We start from the raw sequence: 18,163 nt of genomic DNA on the forward strand, positions 1-18,163 counted from the left end.
CAAGAAGTATATACTCCAGACCTAATAGAGCATGTTAAAATATCCACTCTGAGATGAAGGATAAGTTGTTGTACCAGTCCCATCTGAAAGCAAAATAGGCATAAAGTCTAGTTGTCCACATTGGATTTTGGAGGTAACATATTCTTCTTTTGGTTGAGCTTCTCTGGTCATTTATTGAGTAACCCTAAAAGCTGGTAGTTTTGAGATAAGGGTGTACAAGAAGAGAGAGCTTTGCTAAAAATCCAAGTTGCCATGAAAGTTCCTTGGCCTCTCAGGCCACAGCAAATCCAGTTCTGTTTGAGGTGTTACTCATGAACTTGAAGCTATCCAACTCACCGAACCATAAATCTGAATGCATACAGAAGTCCTCCATTATGACACAGAAATGATGTGTATGATATTGGGGTTATAAAGCCCTGACAGCATGAGCAAGTCACAGGATGAAGTTGCAAATTTCTCTTTCCTCTCTCTGCACCAATTCCCAACTGCACCAATTATGAAAGAAAAACTCAGGCCTAGTTTTCAGATGATTCTGAATAATATGCTGTCTCCACCTTAAAGTTATAGTACTATAGTCCTCTTCTGGGATAGCCATGAAGAAAAATTATGAAGAAAAGTCTTCCCAGAGGGAAGAACTTATGGAAATTTTGGCATGTATTACAAAACAATTTTGAAAAACAAGAACAGAGTTGAAAGAATTATCAAAGTTGAGCTTCATTTAACTTTGGTCCATTGAGTTTTTTGGCACAGATACTAAAGGAACCTAACGTGGAAAAGGAAAACTTTTCAACAAGTTTTGGTGGATTTTCATGGAAATCTATATTGAAAAAAAATCTATCCTCTACCTTACATCATATGAAGAAAATCAAGAACAGCTATAGACCTAAAAGTAAGAAATAAATTTTTAGACAATTTCAAGGGAAAGATAAAAATACAAAAACAAAATCCCCTCATATTTCAGGTATAGACAAAAGTTTCTTAGAGTAAAGAAAATAATGATATCTAAATACTTTAAAAATCCAATAAATCAACCTGTAGGAAATTTAAAACTGTCATTCATCAAAACGTCTTTTCAGAAAATGAAAAGGAACATCATAGCTTAAAATAAATATTTGCAAAAGGCACATCTTGGTTTCTGGGATATAAAAAGAATTTCTAGAGCTAAATAATGGAAAAAGAAACAACATCACTAAAAACTGGCAAAAACCTTTAAAGGTATTTCACAAAAGAAAATGTCTAATGGACAATATGCATGAAAAAGTGCTCAGCATTATAAGCCACTGGTTAATCGCAAATTAAATCACACTGAAATACTAGTACACATTTACTAGGACAATAATAAAAATAACTGAAAACACTAACCTTTAGCAAAGGTGTAGAATAATCAGAACTTTCATATATTATTGACAACTGTGTAACATGTTACATGTTAGAGAAATGCTCAATCCATGCCTACATGAAATTAAACATATGCATACCCTATGGCCAGCATTTTAATCTTGGTTATTTATTCAAGATAAATAAAACATATATCCCATGACAGAGTTGGTAATGTTGAATTGCATTCTATGTGGAACTGTAAAGAGCCCAGACATCATTCAAAAGGTGAATGAATAAAACCACTATAGAATATTCATAAAATGAAATGCTATTGAGCAATAAAATTTAGGGAATTATTAAAGCAGTCAATGGCATGACTGACTCTCAAAGTCCAAAATTATATAAAAGAAAGCTTGTGCCAAGATTATGTGCTATATTACTCCATTTATAAAAAGTTATTAGAAGATGGAAATCTAAGTTATCATAGAAAAACTTAGAGCAGTGGTGTCTTCAAGGGATAGATGTTAGGAGATAGAGTGACAATAAGAAATATTTGGCAGTGATCAAAATATTCTCTTATTAAAGAGTTTGAAATATATACATTGGTTACAATAAATGAACATTGCTAATATTTATATATTTCAACATCAATAAATCTTATATGCAAGAAAAATATCTAAAATATTTAAGTAGTCCATAATATGCATGCTAAAATATTTAAGGAGAAGTGTATTAATGTCTGAAGTTTACTTTGAAATATTTCCAAATTTCTATTTCACATAAATAGAGCCAAGATATGTGATATGATATGAGATAAAACAAAAAGAGTGAAGCCAAAGATAGAATCTTGGTGGTGGCTACCTGTGGATGCTTACTATGAAATTCCTTTACTTTTCTATAAACTTACTTAAAAATTTTTATAATCAAATGTTGGTAGAGAAAAATCTTATTGGAAATCCCTCACTACTCACCAAAATGTTACAAAAAACCAGAAGCAAAGATCAAACCCATAGATTATGACCTTCACGAGGTTAGGGACCATAGCTGTCCTTTTAAATTGATAACTTGCGTGTAGTTAGATAGAGAAACAAATACAAAAGTAATATAATACACTGACCTGTATGACTTTCTGGTGTAATGGCTTATTTGAAAAGTGTGTAAAATAATTAGGTTTAGAAGAAAAATATTTTTACAGGTTAGTATTGCATATTAAAACATCATTTTGGTTATCATTTGAAGAAATTAGAAACCATGCCATAGTTCAAAAGTAGTTTGAGCCCACACAAGTTAGTTGTCAAAATAATAGAAAAGCTAACAGGTTAAAGGAGGAGGAAGAAGAGGAAGAAATGCTGATAGGAACTAAAGAAAGTCACCTGTACCCTCAGAGCTGATGGGATAAGGGAGGACTTGAAATAATCTCCAGGATCCCAAGATGCCTAATTGGAACCTTAGAGGAGGATCTACCTTGTGGGAGATGGAAGCACCTGGGAAGCATCCCCTCAGGGACTAGGACCACAGAGGAAGGGCTGCCCAAGGGATACAGAATAAGAAGATTCAGCCATAGCACCACACCAAACTCTACTTGAAACTGGGAGCCAGGAGAAATCTCAATGCTTTTCCCTCCTCTCAACCCAGCTATTTCCTGTCTGTATTTCCTATTGGCCAGTCTCAAGGCAGCTTTGAAAGTATAGTCTCAGAGTTTGCTTTCTGCAATACCAAGGGGGACAGATAAAGGCAAGGCTAGATTTGAAGAGGAGCAGGCTGGTTTACCTCCTATACCAAGTTTGGTCATTTCATGTCTGTGGTAATAGTTCCAGAAATGTATAGTATCTGATAAAGTATTACAAAACAATGTAAGTTGCTTAACATAATACAGAGCAAATATGAGTTTAAGGGAAAATGCTCTCTTGCTTTGTTTCAAAAGGAAGGAAGCTGTTCCAGAAATTTCTGGTAGCACTTTTGTTTGTTGATACTCAAGTCACCAGCATCACTAATCTGATGATTCTGTGCCCCACAGCAATTAGGTTTCATATACATATCAGTGGGTAGTCCATCTGAAACATCTTCCTTTTTTACTTATGCCAAATGTATAGAAAAACATCATAGAATTCTTGATTACCTATCGCAAGTAAACATGGATTGGGTTAAATTTATCTGTTAGATGATCTTGCAATTCTCTTTCTTGGCCATAGATGAGTCTCTGCAGACCCAGCTCTCCTTGGAGCACACCTAAGTAAAGAAGATTCAGTATGAAAAGTTGGCTTGTGGTGGACCTAATGCAGTTTCAGACCCTTCAGTCCTTTTCTTCACTCCAGTGTATAAAAGATTATTTTGCTTTAGGCATTTTTAAATTGTTTGCACAAATTAGTGAAATTGCTACTTGATTCCCATTTGGCCAGAAATCCTCATTTGTGTATTTCTTCAGCCAGAACCCTGGTGTGGAAAAGAAAGAAGTACTTGGCCTTGAACCCCTAATAGTCAGTGCTAAATAAATGGTAGCAGTGTATGTTGTTGTTAGAACAGCATGCTATAACAGACTGTGATTAGAGAGAGTAGAATGAAGATTATACAGATAATTCTTGTCTTTCTCAAATTTCTGTGTTGCATATTTACTTACACTTGGACTATTTAAAGGAAGCATCTCCAACACAGTCATCAAATAAAATAACTTAGAGGAATGGTGGCACCAACTATTTCTTTAAAAATAAAATCTTCTGATATTAACTTGGATCAGGAATGTTTATTCACTCTGGGATGCTTCTTTTCAAAGCGAAAGTGTGGTGGTTATTTTGAGAAACAAAATTAATGGCAAAAAATACCATAGAAACTGCACATAGCAACAAGGAAAAATGGTGACTGAACAATACTGAGAAAGTACAGAGAGACAAAGGCAAAGATCTTACAAAGTACACTTGCACAATGCTATTATCAGAATGAGGTTATAAACATGAGAAATGGAAAGAAAGTGTTTAAAAAACTTTTTAATTCAGAGAAAAACAGATGTAAGTGCAGGAAAACTGGTATCTTCCATCTCCAATATTGTGCTAATTCCTCAGAAAGGAGAGATTTCTGATAAAACTGTTCAAAGACCTAAGCAATCCAGTAAGTCATATTTTACTAGTATGAAGCTGATTCACCCCCTTTCTTTCTCTCCATGTTACTAGGGTTCCCACTGTTTGACCTCACCAAGCATTATTTTTACTTTGTTTCTTCTCTGCATTCAGCTTGAGTAAATGCATTAAGTCAGAGACTATTAAAACCAGATCAGGTCTCTTTATTTTCCTCTAAATATAAGAAAACATTTTAGGCAAATTCTGCTCCCTAAACATTTCTATTCCTTTGGATGCAAGTATTTCAAAACTACAATTCTTTCATGTCTGCTACTACATGTTGGTGTTACAGTCATGCATTTTTAAATATTCTACTGAGTTGGATTTAAATCATTCCTTTTAATCCTCCAAATCTTTATATCTGATATGAAGGATTAACCAATAATGTATTTATGTCACATCAAAATTACATTCAAATGATGGAAAAGTAATTTGAAATTAATTCTGTACCATAGCAGATCTACTAAAAGCACAAAGGAAAACTCAAAGTGAAATTCAACATATATTTTAAACATTACTTTCCAGATAAAGCTTAAATTTAGTGCTCATTTATCTAAGTTGAATGTGTAAGAGTGCTCATTTATCTAAGTTGAATGTGTAAAAGACTACGAAATGGTGGGACTGGAGTTTGAACTCAGAGCTTTGCACTTGCAAAGTAAGCACTCTACTTGATTCACTCCTCCGGTCCATTTTACTCTTGTTATTTTAGAGATGAAGTCTTGGGAACTAGTTGCCTAGACTGGCCTTGATCTGTGATCCTCTCAGTCTCAGCCTCTGGAGTAGCTTGGATTACAGGCATGAGCTACCTGTGCCTGGCAAGGTTCTCTTCTTAAACATGGAACTAGACTATATTATCTTGCCTTCCTTTTAGTTAGATCCGGCAATGCAAACACATAGTAGACATTGGGTTGTAGGTGAAATGATGTGTGCCACTTATAATTCTGCCCACCGTGGGAAACCAGAATATGTCTTTTGAGAACTTACAGACACAAAATAAATTCTGATACCAGAATAGAAGTTACCCCTTTGTAAGGAAAATTTGCATCTATATAAGAAATATCCATCTGTAAGGGTGTCTCCCTCTCCCATGTCTCTTAACACTTTAGAGACTGTTTATGGAGAAGGTACAGACTTATATCTACATAATAAATGTAGCCCTTGTTTGCAGTGTTTCCTGATCAACCCTCCATAGCTCCTCACCCCAGCATTCTTCCTTCTTTCTTTGAATTGAAGATCATATTTAAGCCTGAACTGTAAGGCACCACTTTGAGATTTACTCATTCATCTGATTATCTCTCAAATGTACCTGAATTATATAGGCAAATAAACTTGCTTAATTTTGTCTTGTTAATTTTTTTTTGTAAAAGATATGCCAATGAAGAGTCCAAGAAAGAATAGTTTTTCCTCCTTTACTTCATAAACCTAATCCATATGTGATCCACTAAGATTTCTCTACTATTCCACTGGTTGGAATAGAGACTACTCCTACAGTCACCTTGGAAGCTTTGTGTTGAGGGTAAAATAGTTGCAATACAGAGCAAGCTAGACTTGCTGTACCATGACTTTCTTGGAACTTAGAAAAGTATACCCCAAAGTATAGCACTTTCTTATTCTGAGTATTTTAAGCAACCAACATTAGAAGGGACATAGATGGTTTCTCTGACTTTTTCTTGTCCCATTGTCTTCTTTTCTCTACCTGAAATGATTCATAGAAATCAGAATTTCTCTTCCTCAGGGTGGATCCTAGAAACTAGAACTATTACTCTAGTCGTCTGTATTTCTGTGTAGGAGCTTTGTAAAAAGAAATTCGTGAACTCCTTTGTTAGACAGTAGATCATAAGAAGCACATTTCAGGAGGGAACGAGAAAGAAAACTGCACAGAGAGTTCAAGAACAATCTGACCAGACAGGTTCTGTTGAGTTCTCCCCTCAGTCTGTTAAATGTTAGATCATGCCTCTTTATTCAATCACATTTCTATTAGCAAACCATGGCATAAAAATAGACAGCTTCCTCTGCATCTTTAGGTCTTCATATCTGAAAGTTTCTGTGTCATACAAAACTTTGATTGAACAATTTTTTAAACTTTTCTCCTGTTAACCTGCCTATTATAGATATTATATTTATCTTGACTTTTTTATGGAGACTAAAACATCACACCTATCACAACCTTATGTTAACAGGAGTAATATTGCAAAATAATACAAAACAATATAAAACAAAGCACATTTTAGTAAATCTCCTACCATGTTAGAGTCATCACATATCTTAAGTGAAAGTGATCAACTAGCTGCCACTTCAGTTGATGCTCTTTTTTGGGAGAAGATTCTTAATGCCATTAGGCAGGTTTTGTACCACATTGTGTTCTAGACTACTTTCTAAGAAATGTCTGCTTAGTGAACAGCATAGAGCAGAAGATAGATAGGTTTGCACTCCAGGACAATAAAAATAATTTTACTAGCTGGGGAAAGATTATATAGGCCATTCATATGACTATGCTTAGCTAAGGGGTACGCTAAGCTTTGATTTCCCCAGCTGTGATGCAATTCACTATGTGCACAGCATCCAAAAAGTTTGACCTCTGCATCACACCTGAGGGATTTGTAGAGCAAAGGGGATCCAGGGAGATCATGAGGCTTGTTATACCTGCTATGCATGTAATATAGCACTTTGTCCCTGATATTTTCTGTTGACATGTATGAAACTATATAAGATACAATCTCAAATCTTTCACAATCTTTGAAAGGAGTCTCCAGATATTTATTAACTCAATGTAAGCAAAAGTTTTGTGTCTAAATAGACTAAATTATTATTTTTTTGGCTCTTTTAATTTACTGTGCCCCACCCCCCCAAAAAAAGACAGATATGCTCACTTTAATTCAGTGAAGGAGAGTGTAAATGGAAATTTTAGGAACTGAAATCACATATACTTAGTAAGAGTAGGAGCAAAAATGATAATGAAAATAATGGTAATGATGACTAGAACTTGGAAGATTTTGTACATGACACCATTATTTAAGAACATTTTGGATGTTAACCTTTGATGCTCACCCTGCCACTGTAAGTAGATGCCTATTATCTCCATATAAAGTTGCCTGTAACTAGTTGCTATAAATTTTTAAGGAATGGTGAGCAATGGTTATATTAGATTAGGCTAGATCATCAAATAACACCAAATGCCAACCATAGGCTGTAAGTTAAGCTGTTATGATATATCACAGCTCCAAACAACCCCAGAAAAAGATGTTATCCCACATAAGAAGGGGATAAAAGAAGAAAAAAATGGATTTGTTTTTAAACTGCATTGTTATGGTTTAAGTCTAAAAATGTCCCCAAAGCCTAGTTGCCAGCAAATATGCTTTTGTGAGGTGAATGGATCATGAAGACTCAAACTTCATCAATGGATTCAGAAGCAATAGAGCCAAGTGACCTTGGACTAAAACCTTTGAAACCAAAATAAAACTTTGTTTCTTTTAGATGTTTATCTGAGGTACTTGTCACAGTGACAAAAAATGACTTAATATACTCTTAGTCACTTGAAGTGGCTGAAAAATACACAATCATAAGGAAAAAAGTAGAATTTATCAAAGGGAAATTTTTAAAAAAAAATTTGAAATGTTTCTGAAATTAAGGCCAATATAGGCATTAAGTGAGTAACCATAGCTGCTAATGGATTTTTATTAGAAATAAGATAAGGGAAGCAGGTACTATAAGCATAAATAGGTAAGACTAGGGAGGCAATTGTTTTAATTAATTTGCTAAGTCTTTTTCATATTTAGAGAAAGAAATAGCTATGGGGTTTTTGTGGAGTTCTGTTTTATTAATTATTTTATTTTATTTATTTTTGGTGGTACTAGTGTTTGAACTCAGGGCTTAATACTTATTAAGCATGCACTATTCCACTTAAGCAACATTCCCCAAGGCCCATTCTTGCTTTAGCTACTTTTCAGATAGGGTCTCATGCTTTTGCTTGGGGTGGGCCTCAGACCATGATCCTCCTACCACAGACCATGATTTCTCCTCCTCAATAGCTTGAATTATATGCATACATAACCACACCCAGCTTATTTGCTGAGATGGGTTCTTGTTAACATTCAGCGCAGACTGGCCTCAACCATGATCCTCCACATCTCTGCCTCTCAAATAGCTGGGAGGATGGGCATGTACCATTGTACCCAATCATTGACTCAGATGTAGTCTCATGAACATTTTTGCTGGGCTGGCCTTGAGCTATTGACCTCCCAATCTCTGTTTCTTGAGTAGCTGGCACAAGATTCTGTTTTATAAGGCTTGGATCTTAGTTTCTTCTCTCTGTGTCCAATAACCTTCTGACTCATGCAACAGGTTTCTTGAATTGTGTCATATAACTCTCTGTAAATTGAATAGATGTAAAATAGTAGAAATCACCCCCATTCTGGTTCCTATGTTAATGATGTTATGGGATGATTCAGATAGTACCTCCAAGAAAAAGTAGAAAGGTCAACAGAAAGCCAATAGTCAATATTGTTGTTCAGACAGTATTATCCAAATTAAAGTAGAGAACAGAAAAAAACAGACCTTACAAAAATCCGAGATAAGAACTTTGTAGATTTAAAAGTGGTGGAGAGGAATGAAAAAATGAATAAAGGAAGAGCAAAGAGTCTGCCAAAAACAATCCATTCTAGAAGAATGCATACTTAAAGAAAGAATAAATATTCAGCAAGTAATAGTTTACTATTTCATGGAAATTAAAGAAAACATAATTCATGAAATAAGTGATAAAATCAACACTGGTCCTTAATTGCATCACTAAAACTGATGCTCATTGCAAAATGGTTAGGAATCCTGAAACATCAATGGACTTCAAAGTAATGAAAATAAATTTCCTAACACTTCAAGGTAATTTGAACGGGACTCAAAATATCCTTAAAATATCCTATCTGGTATCATATAGTGTAAAAAGATTAACTTAGAAGGTAACACACGTGCACAGGAAATCAATGTGAGTCAAATCCCTGTATAGCTATCCTTATCTCAACCAGCAAAAACCCTTGTTCCTTCCTATTATTGCTTATACTCTCTTCTCAACAAAATTAGAGATAAGGGCAAAATAGTTTCTGCCGGGTAGCAAGGGGTAAGGGGCGGTAAGGGGGGGGTGGTTAAGGGAGGGGGTGGGGGGAAGGGGGGAGAAATGACCCAAACATTGTATGCACATATGAATAAAATAAAACTTTAAAAAAAAAGAATATTTAAAAAAAAAGATTAGCAGAAATGAGTCCATTCACTAAAATATAGGCCTAACTAAATAACCATGGGGATTTTATTGAAGAAAAGTATAAGATAGCTATTTCTCTGAAAAGGCAAGATATGTAGAGTGAAAACTAATAGATAATATTAGTTATTGTTAGTGATTATGACAAAAACCCCATAATATGCCAGTCACATTAAGAATAAGGGAAAAGAGCTAAGGAAAGTATTCATTAGTTTATCAACTTTTTTTCAACATCCACAGCAGGGAATTAATAAATATATTTTCTTCTCAATACAATACAGTAAAATAAACAAAACAACAAAACAAAAAAGATACAAACTCCCACAAGTTTAAGTTATAATTTAAAGTAAAGATACGATATTTCATCCAAGAAAATAATAACTGATTAATATTTCTATGAGGCAAAAAGAAAAAGAACAAAAGGAAAAACAGAAAATAAAGAAATATTAGCAGAAACCAGATAAGATGGTAGAAATAAAGTGAAACCAATGGTCTGAGAAGCACATGACTCTGACAGGCCTACATTTTGTCTAACCTGAGGCAAATCACTTTCTCTCCCTGAGCATCGGTCTCAGCTTCTCTGCTGTTTAATGGGAATAACAGTAATAGTCCTTGCATGAGATTACAGTGAACATTAAGTGAACAGAAGGAAATAATGATGAGGATTATCACTGACACATAGTAAGTCTTCAACAAAAATTAGTTGTGGTGGCTCTTGAAAAATGAAAGTATTGATAATGATTTGTTCTTGGTTAGTCAACCTCAATACTACAAAACTCATTAAACTGATGTCAGTATAATTACAATCAAAACCTTAACAGAATTCACATTTACATTTGATATTTTTCTGTATATCAAACCATTTTAATAATTCTACTCTGCAGAAGGGAGGAAAACTTTAAATATTAATAGAGGAAATATGGTTTTTTTTCTGAACAAATGACATTTGGAAAGTAAATCTTTTATCTCAATTTTAACATTATCTCTGTTTTCCCTACATCCACCCAACTGACTTTGGGTTCTTAACATGGAGGCAGATTATTGATCATTCCTCTGTTCAAACTCTATTGTTGCTCCATGTCACTCAGAGTTCCTATCCTACAGAGCTCTATGATTTGGTCCCTCTTTCTTCTGTATATCATCCTGCTCTTGCTAATCAGCTCCACTCGCTGGTCCCCTGGTCTCCTGGTTGTGCCTTGAACAATGAGGCCCCATTTCAAGGTCCCTGCTTTCCATATTCTCTGCATGAAGTAACTTCAGACTTACCGCAGCTCACTAGTTCACCAAAAGGGTTTGTGCAATCTTATTGATGCACTAATGGAAAACCCTCATTAGCAATTGCTGCTCTCTTAGAATGCATTTGATAAAAATAAATAGAAACAATTTTTTGAAAAACCTGATTTTCACTTATTACAAATAGTGAAGGAGAGTTTAGACTATCTTGAAGTCATAAATCTGAGAGCCTAATTAACTCTAGGGACTGTTTTTTTTTCCCTTATTTTTCCAAAGTTGTCTTTTCAGCATTAATGGTCACATATTTAATATTTGAATATAAAACTGAAATTCCTAAATTTTCAATGACCTTGATGTACAGAAATAAGCGAACCCACTAAAAAAAAAGCACAACTAAATAATGGCAAGGGTATATTGAAAAATTAACAGTGTGGGTTTTTTTTCCTAAAAAGGACAAGTTATATGTTGCATATAATTCTATCAAGAAGCTACATAGAAAGTAACTATATATATATACATACATATATATGTATATATATATAAATATAATTAGCATATATATCCCATACTTTAATTTCAAAGTAAATGCCTAGAACATATAAAACCATAACAAATGGGTATACATAAGATTTTAATAGCTGGTATTTATATCTTATATATAATGCAACTATCTGATAATTTTGTTGCTAATTTTTTCATATGTTGAAAGAATGGAGTCTCCACTAATTTTATCTGTGAGTGTTTGGCTTTTTCAACTTTAAAAATTATGTTTTCTAGGGCTATAGATTGCATTCATATCATGTAGATGAAATACAGTATATAGTAGGTGGTGTCATAGCTACATGCATAAAAAAGATCAAAACTGTGAAAGGCATATATTGTTCTTCTCAGCTGTTTTCTGATAAGTACAACTGCATAAGAGAATACATAGAATCTAATGTGCATATAAAATTTCTCAGGGTTCTTTCAGGGCCTTTATGGGAAGTTTTAGTGGAAACAGTACTTACAGTAAAAATGCTAGCAAATTTTAAAATAGCAGTGTTTTTTTTTATGGAATATATTGGAAACTGAAGAAATTCTATCAACAGACTCACTGTTCTTTTAACACCATCTTTGCTGTAACTTCTGTGAAATCAGCCCAACTGCATGCCATCTTCACGGGGGCCTGATTGGACAATTGATGCTTTGTGACACCTGCTGCTCACATCACAGTGTCGATAAAACCCAGTTGATTGTAAACTTAGAAGGTGCAGCCAGAATGCTATCACAAAGGTTTTGTTTTTGCTGGCTCAGTTGATATCTTGGCACTTGTCTAATGTTCCAACTTCCCAGAAGCCTGGGAAGTGCACATATCCAAAGCATAAACTTACAAGCCAAAGAGGGGAATTTTCTGTTGAATGTGTCAAAAACAGTGCAGTTCTGTGGGAATCTGGGGCTAGTTAAAGCATCTCATTCAATGTTGCATCCAAAAAAAAAAAAAGTCAGATTGCTTAAACCCAATGGGTGCTCCATTCATTTGCTCATTCATTCATTCATTTTTTTTGTGCACCTACTAACTGCAAAAGGATATAGCAGTTAAGAAAACTGAGAAGGTCCTGCCATCTAGTGGAAATACAGATAATAAACTAGTAGCAGTGTAAATGTAAATTATGTTAAGTGCCAAGATTTGATGGGGGTTACACTGTGGAATCTTTCAGGATCACATTCTAGAAAAACAAGGATTCTTTTTTTTTCTTTCTTAAAAAGATTTGAAGATTAAAAAATGTTCTTTAAATGCTTTGTCAAGAATACACCATTGACCATTTAACTATCCACACAACTAAAAGTTTTTTAAAAAGGTAGTTCATAGACTGAAAATGAGACATAATCTACCTACAGACTTTTTTTGCTTCACAAGTGAAGAAATTTCTAAAGCTCATCCTTTCATGAAAGGCAGGACTGAATAAATGTTTGAACAAAGAAACAAACCAAGGAATTAATTTAGAAAACTTTTAATAGATATGCTTATTCCCATCTTTGAAAAAAAGCAAATCAGCCAATTCAAGTTAGGCCTATATCTTAAGGCCCAGGTCTTACTGAAACAGTTAGACATAAATAAAATTTACTACCCTAATAGTAAATTTAAAAGGAATAATATTTGAATAGTTTGAGTTTAAAGTGTTTATGATTTTCTCTAAGATTAAATGAAGCAAGAGTTATTTTTTCTACTTGAGGATATACTTATCTATGGTACAATAAGCTATTTCTACCCAGACAGTTATTCACAAGTATAAATACCACTGGGTACACATCTTTCCTTTTAACAAGGTGGAGTGGCTCAAGTGGTAGAGCACCTGCCTACCAAGTGTGAGACCCTGAATTCAAACCCCAGTGCTGCAAAAACAAAACAAAATGAAAACAACTTAGTCACTCAAGAAACAAAAAAGCAAACCAAAAATAGCAAACAAATTGGAAATTATCACTAGAACAGAGGTGTCTAAGTTGAATTCACATGTAAGATGCATAAGCTTAATTCAATTCATATGAAAAAATTTGTATCTGATATGTATATAAGTATTGCATCTGACCACAAATAGCATTCTCTTCATATTAGGTATAAGTTTAAATTTATAATGCTTGCACTTTTAATTTGGAAAATCATCAAGAATGTCAGAAAGCATTGATACCGGATGTAAGGGAACTTTTTCCCAGTGATTACAGAGATAGTAGCTGAGACTAGAGAATGAAACTTTCAGGAAAATATTTTAATTGAAAGGGAAAAAGGGTCAGAAAAAATGGGACAGACCTAGTTGCTGGAGATTCAGGTTGCAGCTGACAGAGAAAAGAACAAGCATTTTTTATCAGGTTGTTGGGGTAGCCTGGGGTTTGTTTGTCATGAGAATGGTGAGGATTTTTTTTTTAAGAAAATTTTTCCTTTTGGTTTCAGGAGATTTTCCAACATAAGATACAGATCAGTGGCCATTTTATCCTTGGAGACATTCTTGCATTATCTTGCATCTGTTGGGTTTTTCTATTGTGATAAGATAAGGCGATAAGGGACAGATACATTTCATACATTGTTGTCAAGGGAGGGGAGAAACTCTTGATTGGTAACAGTTTTATGGACTTAAGGACATGAGAACCTGTGGTCTCTTGTCTTCAAGAGTGTCCCTATGATTGGACTTTGATCACATGATGAGGCAAGAGCACACAAGAGAGGTATGAGGATAGGCATAAAACCCCCTCCAAAAAAACAAGATAGCATTTGATGTCCTCAATGCAAAGGAACTAATGCAGAAACTTTAAAGCTACAGAGGGAAAAAAAAAAGAGTGCCCCTATTTCTACTTCAGCATGAAGCATTATAAGTTTGAGATTCATAATTACAGAAAAACTTTAAGAGCTATGCCAGTCATGTAAAAATATGTGATTTTACATAGAAAGAAAATAGTAGGTTTCATAAGTATATTTCCTTCTTCTTTATTATATCTGAGCTTAAGATATATTTTCCTTGTTTGAGTCTATATCCACATTTTGGAGGGCAGAGGTATTATGACTTGAGCAGTAAGCAGTAAGTGGAAGTTTGCTAGATTTAAGGATTCAGCTATTTCTGTCTTCTTCTTGTGTGCAAGCTAACAGACATGAAATGGCAAGAGGACAATATATATCCCCTTTCTCCTCATCCAGGGAGCAGAGATTCCCTCATTTTCAGTCTACTCCTTGTGCATGTGATGGCTTGGAACTTGAGCAAAGGTTTAGAGAGATTTCATCCAAAAGAAATCCACTACTGACAAACGGATTTAAGAAAATGCAGTACGTATATACAATGGAATTTTATACAGCCATAAAGAAGAATAAAATTTTGTTGTTTGTAGGTAAATAGATTGAACTAGAGAATATCATCTTAAGTGAAGTTAGCCAGGTTCAGAAAGCCAAAGGTTGCATGTTTTCTCTCATATATGGAATAAAGATCCTATACAAATACAGCAATATTATGAAAAACAGGTCACACTAAAGGGAGGTCACTAGCAACAGAGGGAAGGTAAAAGAAAAAGTTAAGAAAGTGAATATGGTTGATGTACTTCCTATACAAGAATGAATACAGATTTTTTTAAACCTGTTGAAATCACCATAAGAAGAAGACTAAGAAAGAAAGCAGAAAAATATAGAGAGGATGAGCCAATTTAGGTTACATGTATACATGAAACTCACAATGAAACATCCTGTATAGCTATCTTATACAAACAAAGATGTCTCTTTTTTTCAAAAACAGAGAACAGAAAGACAAAAAAAAGTCCTTTCTGGAGGGCTGGTAGCAGTCAGGGGAGAGGATATAAGAAAAGAGTATAGGAGAGTGAATATATTGGAAATATTATGTACTCATGTATGAAAAAGGAAAAATGAGAGCTGTTGAAACTATTCTAGGAATGGCGAAGGGAGATAAAAGAGAATGAGGGAGGGGATGAATTTAACTATGACATATTGAAAGAACTTTTATAAATGTCACAATGTATCCCCAGTATAGCAGTAACAAAAAGAAAGAAAAAAGAAAAAGAAAGAAGGTAAAAGAAGGAAAGAAAGAAAAATATCTATTGGTGCTATGGAAGAGGGAGGGTAACTCTGCAGGCTCTTCCAGTTTCTGTGGTAACCACCTGGGATGCACTGCAATTCCCAAGCTAAGGCTGGAGTCACACTATTTACCTTCGCTTTCCAATGCTAGAGGTTTGTTCATTTGGTTCCCTTTCAGTTGCCCCCATCTTCAGCTTTAAGCAAGATTCCATTCCTCTGGCTACTGGGCAAGAGAATGAAATTTTTAACTTTGAATTGAATCTACTCACAAAGTGCACAGATTTTTTTTTTTTTAGTTATATGCAAAACACTCTCACTCTCATCACACTGACAATTTAAAAGTTGACTGTATTCTATAGAAAGTTCCATAATCAGTAAATCTAGTGTTTCATACAGGAGGAGGTAGTTCTGTAGACAAAGATAAAACAGAAGGTAGGAAAAAAAAAAGTCAGGTTGTGTACTGCCTTCTCCCACAGATTCCTCTGAGGAACTCAGAGATGTCAAAACCCACAAATTGCAAACCATTTGTAAATTACCTTAATGCATGGTGGAGTTAATCATTTCCTTATATTAAGAGATTTAGATTGGTTGAAATGTTTTTGCTATAATAGAGTAAATCACAGCATTTCCGACAAAATTTTACAAATTTGAGTTGTTCCCTTATTGAAACTATTCTAGGAGTTGGCAGATCCAGGGGATACAGGAGAGCAGTGAGAGGGTGAATTCAAGTATGATATATTTGATGTATTGTAAGAACCTCTGCAAATGCCACAATGTATCCCTACCCAGCACAACAATAAAGGGAAAAATATTTTTCAAAAACATTATCTTACATTGTTAGAAGCAAACTGTAAACATGTTTAATTTACAGAACTCCCATTTTTAGCAAAGAGTTCTCACTAGTCCTCAAAAAAAAAAAAACAAGAATTATTCTAAAGAAATGTATAGCTTTATCTGTTTTAAAGCAAAAATAAAATAATGATTTTTTTATACTAAGGAAAACATGGCCAGTGTTTAATAAAACAATGCCAATATAGCTGATGTTCATGTTTAGTTTCCTTAGCTTTCTATTTTCAGTGTTAAATAGTGGTGCTCTTTGAACAAAGACTGTGTTATCTATATTGTAATAGCAGCTAACTAAGAAGAAAAAACTTTTATGTTAACATAAAAATTGCTGACTTCATTTCACAATTGTACCAATTTGAAATATTCTGGCTGTGAATTATAAATACTGATAAGCTACATTTTTCAAGTTTTAAGGTATCTGAAGTGACAGTCCCTTTCTTGCCTGAAGATCTGAAGCTATTGTTAGCTCACATTTGACATTTACTACTGCATTAAAGACACTTCCATTAAAAAAATAAGAAAAAACTATGAAATTAGAAAGATCAAATCATTGGCTTTAGTTCAAAAAAAAAGTCTCTTATGTTAAATGAACACAGAATAGCAAATGTCCATGCAAACTTACATACTTGACAGCTTCATATGGAAAGTATGAGCTCATTCATAAGGAAAAGGGATGGGAGATTACAGGCAAGAAGAAACGAATCAAGCTAGTTTAAGAAATTATAATTATTAAACACACTGAGCATTAATTTCAGTACTTTTTTATTAAAGTTGTCATTAGAGGAAAGAAAACTAATAACTATGCTATCTAAGTAGAATTAGCTAGAATATTCAACAATGAACAAGTTCTAACCATTAAAATAACATCCTTTTAAAAATTTCATATGGCAAAGATACAATTTTGTTGATTAAGAAAATGATGATTGAAACAAGAAATTGCTAGAGATACTGGGTCCTAACTAAATCCAAGGAAATCATATTTCAATATAAGTCAAGACTCTATTTTTTAATTATGTGATGCATTTTTCTATAGTGTTAGCTGATGGTTTTAACAAATGCATTGTGCTATGCTCTATTTTTCTATAGTAAACAGATATAATCTTTGTAATAAAGATAAAATAGCTGATGTCCGTATCTCACAGCTATTAACAATTTTGCAAATATTATCTCAATATTTGAATAGTCTACCAATTTGAGAAAAGTTTACCCAAGTCATCTCCAAGGACTAGAAATGACCACAAATGTCTAGTAATAAAATGTCTGAAGGACAAGTTTTCCAAAGGTCAATTCAACCTCTGGAAGCATTCAACACACAACCTTTAACCACTACCCCCAAAACTAAGCACACACACACACACACACACACACACACACACACACACACAAACCAAACTATTATAAAAGGTACCACAAATCTTAAACAAGCCTTCACAGCTGTGTTTAACCATGAAATAGCCTATAGCATTCTCTCAATATTCTTGAATCTTGGATGGTCATTTATTGCCTTAGGATGAGACTAATTTCTTCAGGATAGGAAGTACCTGGAAAAGACTGAATAAAACTCATCTGTACTGTACAAACCACCCTTATCTATTTTTAGCTTTTGTATTAAAAAAGATACTGCAAGCATGAGCTACTATAACTATAAATATAATTTCGTATGCGGTTAAAATTGCAAAGGCATGAAACTGTATAATTCCAAGCAGTACCAAGACAATTATGTCCTTGCATGGCTATGGTGGTGGCCTTATGATATTGGTAGCCTTATACTGGTGATATAAAGTAGACATTGTGAAAATGAATATCATTCAGGTAGTGCAGGAAGAGAAAACATGATGACAAAATGTGTCCTAGTTTTTG

Source organism: Castor canadensis, chromosome 9, assembly GCF_047511655.1.
Source record: "Castor canadensis chromosome 9, mCasCan1.hap1v2, whole genome shotgun sequence".
In the NCBI taxonomy this organism is placed as follows: Eukaryota; Metazoa; Chordata; class Mammalia; order Rodentia; family Castoridae; genus Castor; species Castor canadensis.